The sequence below is a fragment of the Dromiciops gliroides genome, chromosome 2 (genome assembly GCF_019393635.1).
Source record: "Dromiciops gliroides isolate mDroGli1 chromosome 2, mDroGli1.pri, whole genome shotgun sequence".
Lineage (NCBI taxonomy): Eukaryota > Metazoa > Chordata > Mammalia > Microbiotheria > Microbiotheriidae > Dromiciops > Dromiciops gliroides.
Genome location: NC_057862.1, coordinates 13,437,426 through 13,457,159, shown reverse-complemented (window position 1 = coordinate 13,457,159; position 19,734 = coordinate 13,437,426). Strand labels below are relative to the sequence as shown.

The 19,734-nt window shown below is 42.7% G+C and overlaps 1 protein-coding gene across 4 annotated transcripts in view; it reads right to left on the bottom strand.

Annotated features, from left to right (window-relative positions):
• The window catches only part of LOC122740550 (phosphatidylcholine:ceramide cholinephosphotransferase 1), a 276,156-nt gene that overhangs the window by 132,983 nt on the left and 123,439 nt on the right, over positions 1-19,734 (bottom strand). For all 4 annotated transcript variants that reach the window (XM_043982878.1, XM_043982877.1, XM_043982879.1 and 1 more), the window contains exon 3: positions 16,139-16,181. The gene's annotated coding sequence lies outside the window, so the exon portion shown is untranslated. The remainder of the gene's footprint in view (positions 1-16,138; positions 16,182-19,734) is intronic.

Below are 19,734 nucleotides of genomic sequence, written 5' to 3'. Positions count from 1 at the left end.
CAGAAGACAAAACTCCCTCATTGGCAGCTGGGACAGGACTTGGAAAAATCTCGATTCAAAAACTGCCTCAGACACTTCCTACTTTTGTGACCCTGGCCAAGTCACTTAACCTATCTCAGACTCAGTGGCCTCATCTATAAAATGAGGATAATAATCTCATCTACCTCCCAGGGTTGTTGTGAGCATAAATCAGATAATTTTTTGTGAACTACTTTACAATCTTAAAGGGTTCTATAAAGGCTAACTATTATTAGGTGTTTGCTGAGATTGTTTGCTTAGAAAATCCGAGAGAATCAGTAAAGAAACCAAGACAATGGCTTCAGTGATAGATAGCAGGCTGAAAAGAAGCCCACAGAAATCAAAAGCATTTCTATCTAGCAATAATAAAACCATGGAGGGAATAACAGAAAGGAAAGATTCACTCAAAAAAGACACAAAATACCTGGGAGTCAATCTAATCAGGCAGGTGCCAAGACCAGCACAGGTACAATGATAAATCACTCCTGAAATAAAGACTAACTTAAATAACCTGAGAGATGTTCAGAGTTGTTCCTGGCTGGGATGAACCAATATAATAAAGGGGACAATAAAACGTAAATTAAATTTCCAGACTTAATGCTACATAAATCATACTACTAAAGGGCCACTTTACAGAGCTAGACAAATAATAACAAAATTAATTTGGAAGAATAGAAGGTCTAGAATCTCAAGGAGAATCAAACTATGATCCTCAAAAAATTGAAAAATCAATGGTACAGACTAGACAAAGAATCAAAAACAACTAGACTCAATAATCTAGTATTTGATAAACCCAGGAATATAAATTACTTAGGGAAGAAAGCCATGTTTGACAAAAATTACAGGGAAAATCAGCAAGGAGCATGGTAAAAATTAGGCTTAGACCAGCATCTTACAGCACACATGACAATAAGTTCAAAAATCACTACGTGACTTGAATATTAAAGGTCACACCATAAACAATTTAAAAGGGAATCGGATCCAGTGCCTTCCCACTTATAGCTAGGGGGTGAATCAGGAGCCAAACAGGGGATAGAGGTGATCACAAAAGATAAAATGGATCATTCCCAATGAATGAAAAGCGATTGTACAAGCAAAATTAATATGATTAAGTTAAAAAGGGGAGCAGTTGATTGGGGAAACAAAGCTCTGCTATGGGTCTGCTATCCAAACTACATAGGGAACTAACATAAATAGGGAAGATCAAAAGCAGTGGATAAGCGATCAAAGAATAGGAACAATTGTTCTCAAAAGAATAACTGCAAACTCTTAGCCACCATGTAAGAGATTCCTTCCAATGGCTAATAAAAGAAATGAAAATCAAAGCAACACAGGTTTCAATTCACACACAGGAAATTGGCAAATATAACAAACTGTGCAAACTGTCCGTGTTTTTGAAGAAGGAAAATAAAATAAAAATTTAAAAAACAAGCCTATGATACACTGTTGTTAGAGCTATAAAATGGTCTACCAACTCTGGAAAGCCATTTAAAGTGACTAAAATGCCCAGTTCCTTAGGCCTAAAATAATAACAATCCAGGATTTGGAGAAAGTAAATAGTATTGCACAAAAATACACAATAACAGAGTTTCTTATGTAAATAAAGAATATTTCATTTTTTCTAAATAAGAGATGTCACTACATCAAGAAAACTTTACATACATGCAAAAAAATGGATTTTTCAAAATTAAATGAGGTGATAACTGTTTACATTAACATGACAACTTTTTAAAAGTTTTCCATTCAGAATTCCTCTGAACAATGAGATCCCCCTAGCCAACTGGCAATCATTCAGTTTACAAACAAAAAAGCCCACATCACCATCTGCTTAATTTCTGAGGCACCCAACTATCATATAAAGCAAAGTGCACCAGTAAGAAGAAGAGGAAATCCTTGTGGAAAAATCCCCACACACACACCAGGAAAATTCTAAATATAACAACAGGCAACACTGTCAGTGAAAAAAGGTTGCAGAATCTGACCTCTGTGTCCATCTTCCTTCCCTAGAGGCTGGTCCTTGAAAACTTAAGCTACTCCATTCTTCAATGGAGCAGTAATCTCTCCTATGTTTGGTTGTCTCTTCACTGATAATCCTTCTATACTATGGATAAGTGATCTCATCTATGTGGATATTCTTTTCACTCTTTTTTTTTTTTTTTGGTGAGGCAATTGGGGTTAAGTGACTTGCCCAGGGTCACACAGCTAGTAAGTGTCAAGGGTCTGAGGCTGGATTTGAACTCAGGTCCTCCTGAATCCAGGGCCGGTGCTCTATCCGTGGATATTCTTTTCAACAATACAGAGATGGAGCCACCTCTATCTGCCCATCCTATGGGACTCTTGCCCACTACTAGGCCCCTTCAATTCATGATAGGTGTTCCCCCAACACACTAGGAGTCCTCCATTTCTTTTGCCATTGTAAAGATGCCAATGGAACAGCTGGGCTGGTCATTACCAATCCCTCACTCTTGATAAGGAACTAGACCATCTTTGCTTTGACAACCTTATGCCAAATCTCTTTTTGTTCAATTCCTTTGTAAGGCCTTTTTGTCATTCCACATTTGAAATTTGTTACAGTCTGATAATGCCAGCTAATAGCCCCCTCCCTTGCCCTCTGGGCGATTACTCATTTCTACTTCTCCAAAGCCTTCAAAGCCTAAGAATGTAAATATCAGAGACTCCATAAAAGTGATTTTTTTAAAAAAGCAAGAATAAAATACATCCCAGTGCCTTCCCCAGGACCCTGAATCAGATGGTGTTATGAAAAGTTTGGTTGCAAAAATAAAACTTTCAGACACAACTACTCACCCCAAAAACTCACCTTCAAAATCTGCAAGATGGCAATGTACAATACTAAAGTGCACATCTTCTCTCTCTCTCCCTCCTCCCTCCTTCTCTCTCTCTCTCTCTCTCTCTCTCTCTCTCTCTCGTTTGTGGGGCAATGAGGGTTAAGGGACTTGCCCAGGGTCACATAGCTAGTAAGTGTCAAGTGTGTGAAGCTGGATTTGAACTCAGGTACTCCTGAATCCAGAGCCGGTGCTTTATCCACCATGCCACCTAGCTGTCTCTCTCTTTGTCTTAATCCACTAGAGAAGAAAATGGCAAACCACTCCAGTATCTTAGCCAAGAAAACCCTATGGACAGGTGGACACAACTGAAAGTAACAATGATGTGCCAGGTACTGTGCTAGATGATCAGGGTCCAGAGACAAAAATGATAATCACCTCTGCCTTCAAGGAGCAGGGCCCACTCTCAAAGACCAGTTCTCCTCTGCATCACAGCAAATTCCTCCAGGCCCTAGCAGGCAGTCTGAAGTGTTGCTGTCTGCACGACCCCCTCAGAGAAGAAAAAAAAAACTTTATGGCAATGAGTCTCTTCAAGATAAACCAACCTTGACTCCAAAGACCACTGGCACATATACAGTCACAGCTTTTCCAGCTTCATAGGACCTCCCAAAATGTGAACCCCCTGGCACAGTCTTCCAGTACCAGAGAACGAGCATCCAAGGTGGACTCTGGTGCCCATGGGCAGAATTTCCAAGGCAGCATCGCCTCTTCCTTACTTAGGAAAGATACAGGAGCATCTCTGCCAGCCAGCCTCTGGTATATCGCCCAATCATCCTTCGGCCGTCATTTAAAAAAAACATCCCTTCTGACCATTTCTTTCTTGGAACTGTTTTCCCCACAAATGTTACTCAATCATTTTGATATATGCAGAGCTGTGGTATGGCTGAGTCACAGAACAAAACAATCTCAGAAGAATTTAATCTGAACACTGCTCAGAGACGGGCACGGTGGGGCTGGGCAGGCTGCAACATATATCTAGTAAGGAGCCACAAGGAAGAACCAGAGGAGGGAATGGTGTCGCAGATGGAGGGTGGGGAACAAAGACAGGCCACTCACCAGGGGACAACAACTAGACAACTCTAGGGGTCACACTGTTATCCTCAGGACATGGATGAAGAATGATGTGGAGGGTGGGGACCCTGGACTTAAAGAGAGGGAAACTGGCTTTAAATCTTGCCCCTCCCATCTACTTCAGCTGAGCCAAAAAGCCCCAGACTTTACTGGATGCCAGGTCAGACGGCTGGGGAAAAAAAGTCCCAGCTCCCTCTGCCCTGGGGTGATCTACCCCAGAGATCCCAGGCTCCTGCAGGCCGGAGGGGCCCCTGGAGCCCCTCAGGCTCAGGTTGTTGATTTTTGGGTAAGACCCTGAGGGCCTAAGGCTTTTTAATCTCAGCCCAAAGGCAGGGTCCCTAAATCAAAATAAATTTCCACAGACGGATGGAAGAATGGATGGACAGACAGATGGATGCATGAATGATAGCTGCCCTTCCTCAAACTGTGGCTACTTAGCTCCCCCCCACCCCCACCCCCAAGCTTTTCTTCCTCATCTCATCCAATGATACTCTGATTCTCCGGGTTACTGCCTAGTGAGCCCCCTCCCCCTTTCCTTTCCGGCAGATCACCACAACTAAACGCGTCCTTTCTCTGTGGTACCTACCCCTCTGACAAGGCAGGCTCCTTGTAGCCCCTCTGCTTAACACGGCAAACATTTATTAAGTGCCTTAGCATTTATTACATACCTACTCTATGCCGGAGATACACAGAGAAAAAGAAACAACCTCTGCCCTCCTATCAGTCAGGCAATAAGCATTCATTATGCACCTGCTGTGTACCAGGCAGTCGCGGTGCTGGGGATACAAAACAAAAATACCCACAACACTTTCCTTCATGGAACTTACATTCTGTTGAGGGAGGAATGCTAGCCTTGGGGTTGGTAGACCCAGCCTCAAATCTTGCCCCTGACACATACTCAGTCAGCCTACTGAGGCCCTAAGTTGCTGAGCCAATCTATACTGGGTAACTCTTCATCTCAGAGTTCTCCATCCCAATGAAAACACAAGGTCCAATTCCCCACCAAGAGGACTTGGAGACTGAGGATGAAGCTGAAGCCAAGGACATGCCCAGTGAGTGGAAGCCAAAAGTGCACATGGAGGAAGAAGGGGCACACATAGACAGAAGTCCACTCCCATATCCCCTGCTGAGTAGAAGGTTCTTTTGACGTGCTAGTTCTTTCCAGTGAGATGGGTAACTTTTCTCCTATAGGTCCTAGAGATGGTTAATATGAATAAAAGTTAATTCTATTAAAGTTTATATGAGTAAAAGTCAATTCTAAAGTTTATTTCTATTATTATAGCCTATTATTCCACTACTTCCTGTCCCACCCCACCCCCAGCTCTTTCTTTCATCCAGGAACTCTGTAAGAAGAATACACACCCCTCTCACTTCCACAGGGCTTCATGGTTTCCCCCACAGCCATTCTAGAATGTAGAGCAGTTCAAATAACACTGTGCCCATTTTAGACAAGCGAACTGAGTCTCAAATGGGTTTAGTGACCTGCTCAGAGAGATACATACCCACTTCAACTTGCCCTACTCCCCAGTTAGACGTTTTCCTAATGACATTCATTTTTTCTGCACACTTTCTCATTTAGAAAGCAATGCAGCCTGCTCACACCCACCATCACTCACTCAACAAGCATCTATTAAGTTCCATCTCTGTGCCAGGCATTAGGGATACAAAGAGCCCGTGCTTCTCCCCCGTTGCCCTCTGGATGAGCCTTGGCTTGAGCTCTTCAAATATTCCATCACTTTGCAGCCATGTGATATGGCCAGAAGAATACAGGGGTTCAAAAGATAAGCCCTGTTCCAAGGGGTAAACTCAGGGTCATTAAGCAGAATATGCTGAAGACTCAGTGCCTTCTGACAACAACAGGTGGTTTCTTGAGAAACCAGCAGCTCCACCAAAAAAACCAAAAAACCAAAAAAAAACAATCGATTTAAAACCACCTCACTCCTTCAGGCCTGCAGACAGCAACGCAAGGTGTTTGGAAAGCCCTGGAAACACAACAGGCCAGAAAGGCCATGAAGTGGTCAGACCCTCTGGCCTCTATATCTGTCCACTGGGAACTGGGAAACAGAGGACGCCACAGGGATGGAGACCTCACGAGAGTTAACCAGAAGTCCCAGCAAGCTAAAGAAAAGAGCACGGAGTAATGAATGTTCACTGAGCACAGCCATAGGCCAAGTCAGTTTGGACCATTCTACTGATCAGAAAGGGTTGTAAAGTTTATGATCAAGTGCTATTCACGTGGAGGAAAATACATTTTTTATTCATTTTCCTTCCATGCTATCACAGGGGTGGGGGCTCCTATCAATAATATCAATGGCAAGGGCAGCTAGGTGGCGCAGTGGATTAAGCACCGGCCCTGGATTCAGGAGTACCTGAGTTCAAATCCGGCCTCAGACACTTGACACTAACTAGCTGTGTGACCCTGGGCAAGTCACTTAACCCCCATTGCCCTGAAAAAATATGAATAGGTGATTGACAAAGTGAAGAATATAAATGGAGTTATGTGGGGAAACTTAAGGATTTCTGTTTTATAATCCTGGAACCTTACTTGGTTTTTCTCTTTTCTAAGCCCTGCTCAGCCTGACTGTCCCACAGATAGCTCAAAGTGCACATGTCCAAAATGGTACCTCTTATTCTCCCTCTAAAACCTATCCTGCTTGCAGGTTTGTCTCTAAATCCCCAGCAGACTGCATGGTATGCAGTAGATACCTAATGAATGTTTGCTGAACTCAATCAAACTGAAGGGCAAACCACCACCATCCCTCCAGTCACTTAGGTTCCCAATATCAAAATTACCCTGAACGAGGGTTAAATGACTCGCCCAGGGTCATACAATAACCTTCTAATTGGTCTCTCTACTTCTGGCTTCTCTCCCTTTTCTAATCCATCCTTCACACAGCTGTCCAAAGTAATCTTTTGGAAACATAGATCTGACCCTCCCATCCCTACTCAAGAATTTTCAGTGATTCCCTATTGCCTCCAAGTTAAAATGCAAATTTTTCAGCTTGGCATCTAAAGTCCTTCACAGTTTGCCTCTATCTTACCTCTCCAGCCTTATTTACCAATACTTCCCTTTGCACACTCTTATCTCCAGGCCAGTCCATCTACTTTGCCATTCCCCCAAATCTGCATTCAAGCTGCTGCTTACATGACTTTGCACAGGTTGTCTCCTTGGTCCAGAATCCTCTCCCTTCTTTCCCTCTGGCTCTTGGAATGTTGACATGCCTTCAAGGCCCAGCTCAGGTGCCCCCTGCTTAACCAAGGCTTTCTTAACCACCCCCACTGAAGGTATCAATGCCTTCCCCCTCACCAGGAAGTCCTTCATGTCTACATTGCATAGATTTTGCCTCCTCCCTTCACCCTAGTGGAATGTAAGCCCCTTGAAGACAGGGGATCTTTTTTTTTTTTGGTAGCTCCAGAGCCTAGCCCAGAGTAGGCCCCTTATAGATGTGGAATTCAGCTGAACAGCTAATGCTGACGATGTTGTAGGAAAGTTAGATAGAAGGGAACCAGGACAGGTTGTCTTGGAATGAGTCAGTGGGAATAAAGGTAGAAGGTGGAAAAAGAGCTAGAGCAAGGAAAAGGCGAATTCCCACAAGGGTAACGAAATATGTGGAGCTTGTATCACCCTGGAATGTTCTGACACCTAGAACTGTGTGACCTTGGGTAAGTCATTCAGTGTCTCTGAGCTTCATTCTCTTCCTCTGTGAATTGAGAAGAAGAATACCTAGAATGTTATGGGATTAAGACTATTAAAGTTTAACCTGGCCAGCTGACATGGGTCTTCTCCTTGAGACATACCTTGAAGCAAGAGAGATAAGCCCATTAGGCACTGCTGCTGCCTGAGTGGTGTGAGCAGGCTGGAGATAGCTCCAGAGATCGGAGCCACTTCTTGTCCAACTTCCCCCAGCCACCACCAGTGGGAGATGTCCCCACCACCACTGGGGGATGTCCCCACCCTCAATTGATCATACCCAATAAGGGTACTTTCCACAGTAAGATGATCGTCCCATCGGGTCCCTCCACCATTGGTCCTCTATAAAAGTATTTGCTTGAGGAGACAGATATCTCAAAGAACCACATCTCTGGATCTACCTCCCCTTGAGACTTATCTCAATGTTCCCTTCCTCTAGCACACAAATAAAATATTATATTATTCTAATTGGATTTGTGTGGTGTGCGAAAGGGTGTAATTCTTTTTTTTTTTTTTTGGTGGGATAATGAGGGTTAAGTGACTTGCCCAGGGTCACACAACTAGTGTCAAGTGTCTAAGGCCACATGTGAACTCAGGTCCTCCCGAATCCAGGGCTGGTGCTTTATCCACTGGGCCACCTAGATACCCAGGGTGTGATTCTTTAAAGAGGAATTCTTAAGGACCCTCATACTTCCAACCCACCACCAATTTCCCCCATAACAAAGAGCAAAATATATGAGGGTCAAACAGGGATGTGGGTAGGACTTTGTAAACTTTAATGCTCCATGTAGTTCCAAGGAAGGGCCCAGGGGACCTGAAAAAAGGAGGAAGGGAGGTGTCAGAAGCAGGAGACAAATGTGGCACAGTGCCCTTGGGCAACATCTCTTAGCCATGGAGATGGGGAGTGAGTGTGTGAGTGTGTGTGTGTGTGTGTGTGTGTGTGTGTGTGTGTGTGTAACAATCTACTGGGATCCAAAAGATTCAGAAAAAGCTTTTGACAAAATACAGCACTTCTTCCTATTAAAAACACTACAGAGCATAGGAACAAATGGAGCTTTCCTTAAAATCATAAGCAATATCTACCTAAAACCATTAGCAAACATTATATGTAACTGGGATAAGTTAGAGGCATTCCCAATAAGATCAGGGGTGAAACAAGGATGTCCATTATCACTTCTATTATTTAATATTGTACTAGAAATAAAGCTAACAAGCTTTAGCAATAAGAGAAGAAAAAGAAATTAAAGGAATTAGAATAGATAATGAAGAAATGAAACTTTAATTCTTTGCAGATGATACGATGGTATACTTAGAGAATCCTAGAGAATCAACTAAAAACTACTGGAAACAATTAACAACTTTAGCAAAGTTGCAGGATATAAAATAAATCCACATAAATCATTAGCATTTCTATACAGGACCAAAAAAGCTCAGCAGTAAGAGACAGAAAGAGAAATTCCATTTTAAAGTAACTGTAGACAATATAAAATATTTGGGAGTCCACCTGCCAAGACAAACCTGGGAACTCTGTGAACGCAATTACAAAACAATTACAAAAACAGATCTAAATGATTGGAAAAATATCAATCGCTCATGGATAGGCTGAGCTAATGTAATAAAAATGACAATTCTACCTAAATTAATTTACTTATTCAATGCCATACCAATCGGAATGCCTAAAATTATTTTATGGAGCTAGAAAAAATATTAACAAAATCCATCTGGAAGAACAAAAGGTCAAGAATATGAAGAGAGCTAATGAAAAAAAAATGCACAGGAAGGTGTTCTAGCCGTACCAAATCTGAAGCTTTACTATAAAGAGGCAGTCATCAAAACTATTTGGTACTGGCTAAGAAATAGAGTGGAGGATCAATGGAATAGACTAGGCACAGGAGATACAGTAGTAAATAACATTAGTAATGTACTGTTTGATAAACCCAAAGACTCCAGCTTCTGGGATAGGAATTCAGTATTTGACAAAAACTGCTGGGAAAACTGGAAGATAGTATGGCAGAAATTAGGCATAGACCAACATCTTACACCTTATACTAAAATAAGGTCAAAATGGATACATTAGAAGTGATACCAGAGGTAAATTAGGACTAGTCTACCTTTCAGATCTTTGGAAAGGAGAACAGTTTATGACCAAACAAGAGATAGAGAATATTATGAAATGCAAAATGGATGATTTTGATTACATTAAATTAAAAAGTTTTTGTACAAACAGAAGCAATGCATCCAAAATAGAAGGGAGGCAGAAAGCTGGGAAAACAATTTTTATGGCCAGTACTTCTGATAAAGGCCTCATTTCTAAATATATAGGGAACTAAATCAAATTTATAAGAATCCAAGTCATTCCCCTAAATGAGAAATGGTCAAAGCATATGAGCAGGTAGTTTTCTGATGAAGAAATCAAAGCTATCTATTGCCATATGAAAAAATGCTCTAAATCACTATAGATTAGAGAAATGCAAATTAAAACAACTCTGAGGTACCACCTGACACCTATCAGATTGGCTAATATGACAAAAAAGGAAAATAATAAATGTTGGAGAAGCTGTGGGAAAATTGGAACACTAATGCATTGTTGGTGGAGCTGTGAACTGATCCAACCATTCTGGAGAGCAATCTGGAATTATGCCCAAAGGGCGGTAAAGCTGTGCATACCCTTTGACTCAGCAATACCACTTTTGGGTCTTTTTCCCAAAGAGATCATGGAAAAGGGAAAAGGACCCACATGTACAAAAATATTTATAGCTGCTCTTTTTGTGGTGGCAAGGAATTGGAAATTGAGGTGTTGCCCATCAATTGGGGAATGGCTGAACAAGTTGTGGTATATGAATGTAATGGAATACTATTGTGCTGTAAGAAACAATGTGCAAGGGGTGGCTAGGTGGCGCAGTGGATAAAGCACCGGCCCTGGAGTCAGGAGTACCTGAGTTCAAATCCGGCCTCAGACACTTAACACTCACTAGCTCTGTGACCCTGGGCAAGTCACTTAACCCCAATTGCCTCACTTAAAAAAAAAAAAAAAGAAGCAATGTGCAGGAGGATTTCAGAGAAACCTGGAAGGACTTACACGAACTGATGCTGAGTGAGATGAGCAGAACCAGAACATTGTACACAGTATCAACAGCATTATGTGTTGATCAACTGTGATAGACTTGACTCTTCTCAACAAGACAATGGTCCAAGATTGTTCCAAAGGACTCATGATGGGAAATGTTCTCCAAATCCAGAAAAAAAAGAACTATGGAATCTAGATGCAGATTGAACCATACTATTTCTATTGTTTTTGTTTTTGTTGTTTTTCTTTTTTGAGGTTTTTCCTTTTTGCTCTGATTCTTCTTTCACAGCATGACTATTGCAGAAATATGTTTAATGTGATTGTACATATATAACCCATATCAGTTCACTTGCTGTCTTGAGGAGGAGGGAGGGAGGGAGAAAAAGTTTAAACTAGAAATCTTATAAAAACAAATGTTGAAAACTATCTCTACATGTAACTGGATAATAATAAAATATTTTATGGAAAGTAAAAGAAATAGAATGGTGGATCAATGGAATAGGTTAGGCATAGGAGACACAGTAGTAAGTGATTATAGTAATCTACTGTTTGATAAATCCAGACTCCAACTTCTGGGATAAGAACTCTGTATTTGACAAAAACTACAGGAAAAACGGGAAGATAGTATGGCAGAAACTAGGCATAGACTAACATCTTATACAAAATAAGGTCAATGTAGGTAGATGATTTCAATATAAAGGGTGATACCATAGGCAAATTAGGAGAGGAAGGAATAGTTTACCTTTCAGATCTATGGAGAGGAGAAGAATTTATGACCAAACAAGAGATAGAGAACATTACAAAATGCAAAATGGATCATTTTGATTACATTAAATTAAAAAGTTTTTGTACAAACAGAAGCAATGTAGCCAAAATTAGAAGGAAAGCAGAAAGCTAGGAAACATTTTTTACAGTTAGTGTTTCTGTTAAAGGCCTCATTTCAATAATATGTAGGGAACTAAATCAAATTTATAAGAATGCAAGTCATTCCCCAACTGAGAAATGGTCAAAGAATATGAACAGGCTGTTTTCAGATGAAGAAATCAAGGCTATTTATTGCCATATGAAAAAATTTGCTCTCAATCACTACTGATTAGAGAGATGCAAATTAAACAACTCTGAGGTACCACCCGACATCTATCAGATTGGGTAATATGACACAAAGGGAAAATAATAAATGTTGGAGAAGTTGTTAAGGGCTAAAATTCTAGCTAAACTGTCTAAAATATCTAATGAGTGGTCGCCAATAAATTATAAGCTTTAGCAAGAGTTAGACTTTTAAGCATTTATTAAGGAGAATAAGAATTTGGTAAAGAGAGAGAGAAAGGCCTAGATTCCTATCTATTAAAGGGAGAGCGCATTTCTAGCTCCCCTCTCCACCAGAGTCCTCAGGAAAGAGAGAGAGACCGAGCGCCCGTTTCTTCCTTCCTCCTCCCACTAGCCCGCGTCACTTCCTGACGCCAAAGAAAAGACTCCTGGTCTTGCCCTCAAAGACTTTTGCTTCATGGGCGGAACTCTTCTACAGTAAGTCTCCAGCAGGTGGCATCATTCCAATCGTTACACTGTGAAAAAATTGGTACACTAATGCATTATTGGTGGAGCTGTTAATTGATCCAACCATTCTGGAGAGCAATTTGGATCTATGCCCAAAGGGCTATAGGGCTGTGCATACCCTCTGACCCAGTAATACCATTACTAGGTCTATATCCCAAAGAGATCATAACAAAGGGAAAAGGTCCCACATATACAAAAATATTTATAGCAGCTCTCTTTGTGGTGGCAAAGAATTGAAAATTGAGAGAATGCCCAACAATTGGGAAATGGCTGAACAAGTTGTGGTATATGAATGTAATGGAATACTATTATGCTGTAAGAAATGATGAGCAGGTGGATTTCAGGAATGCTGAGTGAAGTGAGCAGAACCAGGAGAACATTGTACACAGTAACAGCAACATTTTGCAACGATCAACTGTGATCAACTTAGCTTTTTTCAGCAATACAATGATCCAAGACAATTCCAAAGGACTCATGATGGAAAATGCTTTCCACATCCAGAAAAAGAGCTGTGGATTCTGAATGCAGATTGAACTATACTGTTTCTACTTTTTGGTTGTCTTTTTCTTCTTTTTTGAGGTTTTTCCCTTTTGTTCCGATTCTTCTTTCACAAAAGGACTGATGCAGAAACATGCTTAATGTGACTGTATATATATAATACACACACAGACACACACACACACACATATATATATAAAATCTATATCAGATTGCTTTCTGTTTTGGGGAGGGGGGAGGGAAGGGAGGAAAGAAGAAAAATTTGGAACTAAAAATCTTATAAAAACAAATGTTGAGGGGGCAGCTAGATGGCGCAGTGGTAAAGCACCGGCCCTGGATTCAGGAGTACCTGAGTTCAAATCCAGCCTCAGACACTTGACACTTAACTAGCTGTGTGACCCTGGGCAAGTCACTTAACCCTCATTGCCCTGCAAAAGCAAAACAAAACAAAACAAACAAACAAACAAAAAAAAAACAAATGTTGAAAACTATCTTTACATGTAACCTGAAAATAATAAAATACTTTTTTGATTAAAAAAACAACAATCACCTACTGAGATCACTGACACAAAATCCAGACAAGAACAGTCAAGGGACTGAATTGAAAAGTGACAGGCATTTGAATTTAATAGATCATTGAGTCCAATCCTCCCATTCCACAGAACAGGAAGCTGAGGCTTCGAAAAGGGGAGGGAATTGACAAACATCACAAAGCAACCGGATGGGAGTTCTGAGCCCACATGACGCAGTGCAAAGAAAGCAGGACTTTGGAGTCAGAGGACCTGGGTTAGAACCCTCCATCTAAAATAATCTGTGTGACCTTGTATTGGTCACTTCACCTCTCATGGACTCCATTTCCTCACCTGTACAATGAGAGAAATGAACTATCAGGTGACTTCGTGGGTTCCTTCCAGTTATAAATCTACAATTCCATGATATTTTCATGGAATGACCAAATCTATTAAAAATATTGGCCAAGTGAATGCCTCAGCGGCCTTGTATGTAATTGCTTGCTTTGGGCAAGTCCCTTCCCCATGTGAGCCTCAGTTTCCTGATCTGTGAAATGGGCAGATTGGACTCAATGATCTGTAAAGCTCTAAGTCCTATGAATTTTGGAGTATTCCAACACTTAAGAATAGCTGATTGGCTAATTGAAGAATACGATGGAGGTGTGTGGGACAATCAATGACAAGGCTAGCTCTCATTCAATGAGACCCCCATAGTGCCTATTTTCTAACTGGACTCTTCCATCCATTTAGTGACCCATCTAGCCTCCCTCAGGAGACAAAAATGGCCCAATGGGGATGATGGTATGGAAAGTGGCACTGTACAAGAAGGCCCAAGTCCTGCTCCTCAGACAGCTCACCTTAGATTGGGGAGATACAAAATATACACAGAAAAACAAATTCAAGTAAATAAAGGTGGGAAAGGGAGTATTAATAAAGAGGCAAGCAAGGCAGTATCATGGAACCGGCAAAGATAAGGACTGTGAGAGGTGCAGATTCTACCAGCTAACATCTGTACAGCGCTTCAAAGCTGGGCAAAGGTCATATATCCTTTCAATCACCATCATGGAGATGAGGGTGGAAGAGCAAGCGTTGGACCCGGAGCTGTGAGCCTGAAGATGAGAGAAGGGAATGGCCAATGGGACAGAGTTAGGCAAGTTGGCTGGAATACAGAGCCCATGGAGAGGAATAATGTGCAATAATCCCGGAAGGGTAGACTGGAGCCAAGGTGCCTTGAATGGGAGAAGGAAGGAAGGGAATAAGCATTTTAAGAGCATCTACTACAGACCAGGTACTACGTGCTAAGGGCTTTGATTTGATCCTGACAACAACCCTTCCAGGTAGGTGCTATCATTTTCCCCAATTGAGGCAATTTAAGTGACTTGCCCAGGCTCACACAGAAACAACAGCTAACACTTTAGAGCCCTTACTGTGTGCCCCGCACTGAGCCAGGGGCTTTACAATTATAAGTCATTTGATCCTCACAACCCTGCAAGGTAAGGTGCTATTACTATCTTCATTTTGCAGAAGAGGAAACAGAGGCAGATGGGGTTAAATGACTTGCCATGGGGCACACAGCTACTAACTATCTGCAGTTAGATGACTCTAGGTCTAACCTCTATCCATTGTGCACCAGCGGCTTCTAATGCCAAGCCAAGGAGGCTCTTTTACCCTAGAGGCAACAGGAAGCCACTGAAAAGGGCAGTGAATATGTTAGGCCTGTCCCAGGTTAGCTTTCACTCACTCATTCATCATGCAACAAACTCATGTTAAGAACCTACTATGTGAAAAAAAAAAAAGCTACTATGTGTCAAGTAGGAGAGAAGGTGGCGGGGCTACAAAGACAAACTCAAACACAGTCCTCGCTTCCAAGGAACTTACATCCTACTGAGGGAAAAGGCTATCGCCACAGGGGAAGAAGCCTTTGGTGTAAAGTTTCCAAAGGGAAGCTTCTTCCATAAAACCATTCTATTGCAGCACTAACACATACCCAAGAACCCAGGAGCCCACAGTCTGGAATGGGATGGCTCTCTGACTACTGAAGCCCTTTTCTTCTTTAAAATAGCATTGTTTAATTTAGTGATAGCTTTTGTTTTTTATTTAACCTTCATTCTTTAATACATCTCTCCCTATTCCCAGGAAACCATCCCGAGTAACAAACTTCTAAAAATGGGCGGGGGGAGCCCTCGATACCAATCCCCAACTGAGACAGGCAATATTTGCAAACTGCATACCCATAGTCTCCCATCTCTGCAAAGGAAATATTTACATTTATTCTCTTCCTTTTCATTCTATATAGACTCGTATATTTTCCTTTTTCTCTCCCTCATTAAATAGAAGCTTCTTACAGGTAGGAATGGTTGTATTCTTGCTCTTTGTATCCCCAGCAACCGTGGGGCAACACTGGCTTATTATAATGAAAGAGTAGCCACTTTGTTTCTTTCATTCCTTCTTTCCATTTTCATTGTTGCAGTTACTTTTTCAACATTTAAGCAGAGGCTCGGGGTTTAAGACACCTTCCTGGCTGATTTCTCAAAGAGCCCAACAACCTCATCCTTGGCACGGGACACTGAAGAAACAGCTACTCCACCAGTGGTAACCCCTCAAAAGGATTCCCTGGGACCAAGGCAATCACAAGGAGCTCATTCATCAACAAATGTTTGCTGAACATCCTTGATAGGACAGGAGCCCTGAGCCATCCGAGCCAGGGACGTAGAACGCAGACATCCAGATGCTGGATGGAATCATGAACACCAAACCCCCCCCCCCCCCAAAACCCACTGACTAGTAACCATGATTCAGGTTTCCCCAGAGGCCAGATCTTGCACACTTCTGCACTGCCACCTTACTGAAATATATGAGCAAATTCAAAACAGCTGAAGTCATTTACCTGTACAGGACGATTCTTCTTCTTCATCTGTCTTCTAGCCGCTCTAGAGGAAAAACCAAACAAATACACAATCAGCAAAAGTTCAAAAGTGCTCATGAGGCCCTCTGCCATCATCAGGAAATAATAGCAAGTGATTATGAACAAAATAAAATTAACAACTCAATTATTCACATTTGATGTCACCCACAATAAAACATTCCTCCCCAGGTCAGTTTCTCTCATTTCCCAACATGCTTCAGGGCCTGAGCAGGAATGACCATGGGGATTATGCCCTGGCTATGCAAATACGTTCACTTTCATATCAAGGGCTTCAGATTTCTTCAGTAAAGGAAGTAATGAATGAAATAACATTTATTAAGCACCTATTATGTCCCAGGCTAAGTGCAGGGAATAGAAATACAAAAGAGAGACAAGCTCTGCCTTCAAAAAGCTTACATTCTTGTGTAAAATATGAGAACAAAATTCATGGGGAGCAAGGAAAGGCCAGGAAAGGCCTGTGGTCTGGGAAGTCACTGGACCGGAGAACGGGACTACAGACCAAGGATGGGCCCGCTCTTTCTAGAGGCCAAGGGAAGCATCGTTCCCAAGCCGAGAGGAATAAATCTAAGTATCTGTGTTCCTCAAGGGAAGGGGTCTCCTCCTGCTGATGAGGACAGCAGCCTCTCTATGACCTGGACGAGGGTACTGATTTCATTGTCCTGCAGCTGCTCAGTACTGGGAAAAACAAGCCACAGAATGTGGTGACCCCACACTGGGAGCCTGGAACAAACAGCTAAGCTGGTAAATGAGCGTCTTTCTCAGAACCCGGCCAGCCCTGAGGAAGGGCCCCAAACAGCATTCACACAGGCCATCAATATGGGCACACTGCCTTCGAACCAGGGAGACCTCCGGGCCAGGGGAGAGGCATTCAGGGAGGACTTCAGTGAACTTTTAATATCGAACAAAGCCAAACCAAATTAGGAACGGGAACCTGCTGCCGATAACAATCACACACAATGACCAAGCTCGAAAACATGGGCGATTTTTTTTAATGACCTGTTCTTTTAGATGGTGTGAACTACTGTTCTGTCCACTCAGGCAAATCATTGAAAGGAGGCGGCCCAGAAACAGCGAGAGAATAGGGGGAAGAGCTCATTTTCTCAAGTCGAAAATTCTAACTCTTGTGGGAAAAGGGATAAAAATCTTCGGTTTCCTTTCTTTAACCAAAAATAATAATGCATTGTTTAATAATAAACTAAAAAAAAAAACACGCCAAAGTAAACGTGATGTCACCCAAGCCCACCACTGATGGCAACCTTCCAAATGCGCTTTAAAGTTACGTTACCCTAAAGACTCAAAAACTCACCAAAAGTTAAACAATGATGCAATAAACACATTTAATGCCAACAAAGAAGGCTTTCCTAACAACAAATGACAAACGAGTTTAGCAGCTGATCAAACCCATAAATAAGGTGAGTCCTCTGCATTTGCAAGCAGGCGGGGCCCACTGGCTCCCAAAAGAGACAGCATTTGTCAAGTACTTGGCACGGCCCATGGCATATAGCAGGCACTTAATGAGTGCTTGTTTCCTTCTCTCTTTACCTGGCCCCCACTGCCACTTCTAATCTCTGCCGTTCTCAACTCTCATCTCCGATTTTTCATCTTTTTTCATGTCAAAAACTTGTGCTGTCACAGTTTCATCCCTAAGGTCCGCAAACAATGGCCTATATCAATCAAACAATCAATCAATCAATAAGCACTGATTATACACCGACTCTGTGCCGGGCACTGTACTAGGGTCTGAGAATACAAAGGCAAAAGTGAGACAGTTCATGCCTTCAAGGAGTTCACATTCCATCAAGCATACATGCTTTCTGAGTCCAAGATAGAAATGAACAAGGACAAGAATAGCTAGGTGGTGCAGTGGATAGAACGCTAGGTCTAGAGTCAAGAAGACCTGAATTCAAATCCAGCCTCACACACTGACTAGCTGTGTGATCCTGGACAAGTCACTTCACCCTGTTTGCCTCAGTTTTCTCATCTGTAAAATGAGCCGGAGAAGAAAATGGCAAACCAATCTAATACCTTCACCTAGGAAAGCCCAAATGGGGTCACCAAGAGTCGAACACAAGTGAACAAAGTCCACAGAATCCTGTCAATGGAGCTGGAGGTCACCTAGTATAATCCCCTCATTTTACAGTTCAGGGAAACTGAGCTCCACTCATAGAGGTTAAGTGACTTGGACAGAGTTGCACAGCTTGTAGGTATGTCAAAGGTGGGATCTGAACTCAGTCTTTCTGACTCCAGGTCTGGTGATTTACTCCAACTCCCATGTTACCCATGTGGTAGAATTGGCATTTGAAGCCAGGTTGAAGGCTCAAAGGATCCTAAGTTTGGGGCTAGAAGAGGCTACCGAGGTGGCCTGTATTAGAAGCACTGAGCCCAGGGTAAGGCAGATGATGAGCCCTCTGGATCTTACTCTGGTACAACAAATCCGAAGGTCCAGATCTGGGAAATCCATTCTAGGAAAAACAGCACGTCAAAGAGACTAAGCCAAGGCATCCCAGTTGCTGCTGGGATACTTAGCCAAGACTTAAACAGGGTGTGCTCATGGCCTCCCAGCAGCTGAAGGGACAGCATGTGGAGGAGAGATTAGCCTTGATCTGCTTCGTCTCCAATGGACACACTGAGGAATGATGGTGGAGAGAAGGAGGAATGTTGCAAAGAAGTAAATTTAAGGTAGAAATAAGGAAAGCCTTGCTAACAACTAGAGCTGATGGAAAGTGGAAAGGGCTGCCCATCACTGAAGGGCTTCCAGTAAAGGCTCAATGGCCATAGATCAGAGACCGCAGAATCATAAGGTCACAGATTTCGACTTGTAAAGGCCTCAAATGTCATCTAATCCACCCCCACCACTGTGGTCCAGGAAAGTGATGTCCACGTTCACACAGCTAGGGTGAGGGCTGAGGTTTGAATCCTGGTCTCCCTGCTTCAATTCCAGAGCTATACCCATCATGCTGTGCTGGAGAAGGAAGTGTCCATCAGACCCAGGCTAGACCACAAGGCCCCTGAGGCCCCTTCCCCCTGCTGGCAGATTCTCTGATTTTATTTGTGCTGAATATGGGGTTTCCAGCTCATGTGATCAAAGGACCTGCTGCGGGCCCCAGCCTCACATTCTCTCGGGACTCCCATTTGTCAGCCTCTCCACCAGTGCAGAGGTGCATGAGGCAGTGAGAAGACTCTGCTATGGGGAGCCAGAGGAAAGCTACCCACATTCATTGGCTCCTACAGCTCCTTGGGACCTCCCAGGCCAACCAGCCAATGCCACTCATTTGACAGACTAGGAAACTGAGGCCCGAGCCAAGGCATTTTGGCAGGAACATGAGCGGCCCAAGGAAAGTTGCCACCACCAGGGAGAAAAGCCATTAGAGTAGAAGTGGCCAGAGGCCACCTTCCCTGCTTGGCCTCAGTCAGCGTGGGACCTTTCACATTCATCAATTCTGTAGCCAGCACTACGCCTCCCAAGAGTGCAGCAAGGCCAAGGCTGTGGTTGACCACAGCTTAATAAGAGGGGGGGAGCACACATTAACGCCGTACCTGGCGGGATTTCCTGGAAA